Source organism: Schistocerca piceifrons, chromosome 8, assembly GCF_021461385.2.
Source record: "Schistocerca piceifrons isolate TAMUIC-IGC-003096 chromosome 8, iqSchPice1.1, whole genome shotgun sequence".
NCBI lineage: Eukaryota > Metazoa > Arthropoda > Insecta > Orthoptera > Acrididae > Schistocerca > Schistocerca piceifrons.
In genome coordinates this window covers 227,655,828-227,661,611 of record NC_060145.1, presented here as the reverse complement: position 1 = coordinate 227,661,611, position 5,784 = coordinate 227,655,828, and the positions used below count along the sequence as shown (strand labels likewise).

The window sequence follows — 5,784 nt, the reverse complement described above, 5'->3', positions numbered from 1 at the left end:
CTCCTGTTTCTTCTTCTATCACATCAGACAAATCTTCACCCTCATTGAGGCTTTCAATGTATTCTTTCCACCTATCTGCTCTCTCCTCTGCATTTAACAGTGGAATTCCCGTTGCACTCTTAATGTTACCACCGTTGCTCTTAATGTCACCAAATGTTGTTTTGACCTTCCTGTATGCTGAGTCTGTCCTTCCGACAATCATATCTTTTTCGATGTCTTCACATTTTTCCTGCAGCCATTTCGTCTTAGCTTCTCTGCACTTCACATTTATTTGATTCCTCAGCGACTTGTATTTCTGTATTCCTGATTTCCCCGGAACATGTTTGTACTTTCTCCTTTCATCAGTCAACTGAAGTATTTCCTCTGTTACCCATGGTTTGTTCGCAGCTACCTTCTTTGTACCTATGTTTTCCTTCCCAACTTCTGTGATGGCCCTTTTTAGAGATGTCCATGTCTCTTCAACTGTACTGCCTACTGCGCTATTCGTTATTGCTGTATCTATAGCGTTAGAGAACTTCAAACGTATCTCGTCATTCCTTGGTACTTCCGTATCCCACTTCTTTGCGTATTGATTCTTCCTGACTAATGTCTTGAACTTCAGCCTACTCTTCATCACAACTATATTGTGATCTGAGTCTATATCTGCTCCTGGGTACGCCTTACAATCCAGTATCTGATTTCGGAATCTCTGTCTGACCATGATGTAATCTAATTGAAATCTTCCCGTATCTCCCGGCCTTTTCCAAGTATACCTCCTCCTCTTGTGATTCTTGAACAGGGTATTCGCTATTACGAGCTAAAACTTGTTACAGAACTCAATTAGTCTTTCTCCTCTTTCATTCCTTGTCCCAAGCCCATATTCTCCTATAACCTTTTCTTCTACTCCTTCCCCTACAACTGCATTCCAGTCGCCCATGACTATTAGAGTTTCGTCCCCCTTTACATACTGCATTACCCTTTCAATATCCTCATACACTTTCTCTATCTGTTCATCTTCAGCTTGCGACGTCGGCATATATACCTGAACTATCGTTGTCGGTGTTGGTCTGCTGTCGATTCTGATTCGAACAACCCGGTCACTGAACTGTTCACAGCAACACACCCTCTGCCCTACCTTCCTATTCATAACTAATCCTACACCTGTTATACCATTTTCTGCTGCTGTTGATATTACCCGATACTCATCTGACCAGAAGTCCTTGTCTTCCTTCCACTTCACTTCACTGACCCCTACTAAATCTAGATTGAGCCTTTGCATTTCCCTTTTCAGATTTTCTAGTTTCCCTACCACGTTCAAGCTTCTGACATTCCACGCCCCGACTCGTAGAACGTTATCCTTTCGTAGATTATTCAATCTTTTTCTCATGGTAACCTCCCCCTTGGCATTCCCCTCCCGGAGATCCGAATGGGGGACTATTCCGGAATCTTTTGCCAATGGAAAGATCATCATGACACTTCTTCAATTACAGGCCACATGTCCTGTGGATACACGTCACGTGTCTTTAATGCCGTGGTTTCCATTGCCTTCTGCATCCTCATGTCGTTGATCATTGCTGATTCTTCCGCCTTTAGGAGCAATTTCCCACCCGTAAGACAAGAGAGTGCCCCGAACCTCTATCCGCTCCTCCGCCCTCTTTCAAAAATGATTCAAATGGCTCTGAGCACTATGAGACTTAACATCTGTGGTCATCAGTCCCCTAGAACTTAGAACTACTTAAACCTAACTAACCTAATGACATCACACACATCCATGCCCGAGACAGGATTCGAAGCTGCGACCGTAGCAGTCGCGCGGTTCCGGACTGCGCGCCTAGAACCGCTAGACCACCGCGGCCGGCTCCGCCCTCTTTGACAAGGCCATTGGCAGAATGAGGCTGACTTCTTATGCCGGAATACTTCAGCCGCCAATGCTGATTATTTATCAAAATTTAGGCAGTGGCGGGGATCGAACCCGGGACCGAAGACGTTTTGATTGTGAATGAAAGACGATACCCCTAGACCACGGGTGCCCTATCTTACTATTTTTTAATTGGTCTTTGCCGGGAATAAAACTAAACTAAACTACGCCCCAACAGGCCTTGGAAGACCCAATGGTACCGGCTGGCCGCCATGTCATCCTCAGTCCACTGGCGTCCCCGGATGCGGATATGGAGGATGTGGTCAGCACACCGCTCTCCCGGACGTATGTGAGTTTACGAGACCGGAGCTGATACTTCCCAATCAAGTAGTTCCCCAGTTTGCCTCACAAGGGTTCAGTACATCCCGCTTGCCAACGGCGCTCGGTAGATCACATGGTCACCCATCCAAGTGCTAGCCCAGCACTACAGCGCTTAACTTTGGTGATCTGACGGGAACCGGTGTTACCACTGCGGAAAGGCCGCTGGCTCTTTGCTGTTAATAGAGACGGACAAAATCTGTTTAGAGTCTAGGAGAAGAAGAAACCAAAATCATCTGACTCAGTGGAGTTTTTTTAAATACAAAAACTAAAAATATTGTGTGAACTTTCTTTTATTATTTTTTCCAATAAAAAAATTGTTATACCAATGTCCGGTGTCTATCCTTTTGGAATGTTTGAAACAACAGCCACAATGTGGATTTTGCAGCTGTGATATATATTATGTAAACTGGATTTGGGGGAGGAAGAAGGGAAATGAAAGGAACTATTGATGTCAATTGCATCGGGACTTTATGCGGAGTCATCGGCGATAAGTGAAGAAGCGTGCCAGACCGGGATTCGAAATCGAGATATCTTGCTCACTAGGCAGTTGAGTTTACCACTGTGCCATCTGGCCACCGTGTCCATCGCAGTTTCGTGGACAATATCGGCACTCCTCCCGACGAACCCACATTCCGATCCAGCGCCACCTGTCCTCCACGCTCGCCACCTTGACATTTCTGCAAGAGGTCAAACGTAACTGTGCAGCCACAGTGAAGGTGGCAGCTTTCGCATAACGTCCCAAGGCAGCTGACATTAATAGTTCGTCCCCTTCCCTTTCCTTTCTCCGCTTTCCACCCTCAATTTACCAAAAAAAGCTATATCTCTCCTTACTTTCTCGTAACGTTAAACTGATGAATCTTTTTTATTGATTTAGGCCCACTGAGGAGCGCATATCACTAGTTCTTCTTCGATGCTCTCTTCCGTTCCCAATATCTCTTCAGTCCTGGTCATAATTTCTCCTTCCTCTCCTGAGAAAGGGGCTTCCGACGTTGAGGGACTGTAGGTGGTGAGGTCCAGGACTCTACCATAGCGCAAAATTTGGAACGATCTCCTGTCTCAAAATCACGGATACCCCCGAATCCAAGTCCTTTTGTACTTCATCAAGTCACAGTCTTGCACCTTTTAACCGATGAGAGCATCTTCTTTGAAGGCCGATTGTTGATCATTAGCCGTGGGTACCCATAGAGCTTGAGCCTCCGAAGGCGAATACAGGTCTTGGCTTTTTCTAGCTGTTGATACAGTTCACAATTAAACTTCAATCGGTAGGTTTCATCTGCGAGAAATCTCGGCCGATGGATTTTTCAGAGAAATCGTCTTTCGGCTTTCTCCCAGTCATCCATTGTGTCTTTTCTGTTCATCAAGAGGGTCTCTGCGGCTTACAGAAACTGTGGTCTGACAGCAGTTCTGTAATGACCGACCTTAGCATTCTTCGAAATGCACTTCTTGTTGTACAGATTGTGGGACAGATGGTATGATGTGTTGACTCTGTTACGCCTTTCTAAGATGGAGCTATCGTTTCTACCGTTCGTTGCGGTGGACCCAATCACCAAGATAACGAAAGCGATGACCTTCCAAATCGTCCCATGTATAGTTGTCAAAGGGGTGTTACTGGAGAGCCGGTTCTCAAATTATTTGGTCTTGTCATACGATATTTGTAACCCTTACTTCACCGCTATCTCATGCAGGACTTGGACAGCAATGACAGCATCCTTAGAGTTGTTGGTTAAGATTGCAATGTCATCTGCGAAAGAAAGGCGCCTTATCTCGATTCTTCGGGTCCCGGCTAAAATGGTTACTGGTTTGATTCCTAGATTCCTCGGGTTTGTTTGTTAATACTTAAACTTACCAACATCATATTTAAAAACTGTTTCAAGCTACAAGTCGTACCCCCAGAACTAACGAAGAGCTTTCGAACATCTACTTGGCTGAATTTTTGGTTAGTGAAACGAGGCTGAAAATTTGCGGACGAGGTACTTACTCGTAAATTAAGAAAAAAAAACTCAATTTAGATTGGTAGTTACAAATGAAGTCCGAAGTAAGCAAATTCGGCATCCAATGTTCATCATAGTGACCAAAACATCAACTGATGGTGCCGTCTACTTTGAAATTCCTAATTTCCCTGTTGGCTTGGTTCATTATCAACCTAGAGAAAAATACCTTTTAATGATATTACCAATTGTCTTCCGACACGACAGCATAGAACATTTTTGTAAGTTTCGTTATAACACACTACGTTACTTCTATTCAACACATTCTACGGTACAAGGTAAGTTTTAGTAAGGGACGATACGTCAAACAGTCATCTTACACTGAGGTCACTGAAGCCATGGGACAGCTATATGCACATGCACAGACGGCGGTAGTCTCGCGTACACTAGGCATAAGAGGTCAATGCACAAGCGGAAGTGTCATTTGTACTCATGTGATTCATGAGAAAAGCATCCCAACTCGATTATGACTGCGTGACGGGAGTTAACATACATTGAACGCGGAATGACAATAGGAGCTGGACGCCGTGTCATCCTCAGACAACAGGCTTCACTGTAAGCGGATATAGAGGGGAATGGGGTCAGCACACCGCTCTCCCGGCCGTGTATCAGTTTACGAGACAGGAGCCGCTACTTCTCAATCAAGCAGCTCCTCAGTTTGCCTCACAAGGGCTGAGTGCACCCCGCTTGCCAACAGCGCTCGGCAGACCGGAAGGTCACCCATCCAAGTGCTAGCCAAGCCCGACAGCGCTTAACTTCGGTGATGTGACGGGAACCGGTGTTACCACTGCGGCAAGGCCGTTGGTTCCAGTTAATATTGATACATTTCTTAATTTGTAGGATATTCTTCTGTTGTGAAAATACTGAAAATAAGCCCATAGAAAGCTGAAATGTTAATCAACACATCCCAAAGATATGGAAATACTGGAGTGCCAGCTTGGTAGCGTTCCGTCAAAGCGATCGTGGTGTAACAATTTCCATTTTGGTCAGTGTGGAAAGCGTCGAACAGCTACGTTGCAAGCGGTTCAAGAAGACCGTAGCCCGAGGCGTAGCCATTCGGTAGCGCAGCTGGAGGATGGGTCTCTCCTCCTCCGCAGAAGAAAAAGCAGAGAAACAGCACCGGCCAGGCATCCTGCGAGACTTGTTAGCGCAATAATGGCACCAGATAAATCGCGCGTTCGGACAAGCTGGCCCTGCCGGGGCGCCGAACATAATGCAGCGCGCTGCAGCGCGCCGCGAGACAAAGAGGCCGGCGGTGGATGGCGGAGTGTGGGGAGCGCGCGCCGGAGACAATGGCGGCAGCGAAGAAGGCGCCGTATCTCACGGCCGGCCCAACATTGTTCCACAAGCAGCGCCGGCCGGCCGAGGCCTCTTGTAATTGGCCCTTGCGTATCGCGGAGTACACATCTCACCAGCCGGGAGCAGCAGCGAGCAGCCGTGTGGTCAGCACGTCCGGAATAGCCCGGCGGCGAGGCGCTATTCTCTCGTGTGGAAGCAACGCAGCACTTTTCAAGTAAAGCGTCAATCAGCTTGTGCCTGCCGTCCTCTAGGTGTTACTCTCTCATATTAACCTTCGCC

At 46.7% G+C, this 5,784-nt stretch overlaps 2 pseudogenes; both read right to left on the bottom strand.

Moving 5' to 3' along the window:
* Window positions 1-2,267: 2,267 nt before the first annotated feature.
* LOC124712641 lies at window positions 2,268-2,385 on the bottom strand (annotated as a pseudogene).
* Window positions 2,386-4,894: 2,509 nt separating this feature from the next.
* LOC124712767 lies at window positions 4,895-5,012 on the bottom strand (annotated as a pseudogene).
* Between the last annotated feature and the right edge of the window lie 772 nt (window positions 5,013-5,784).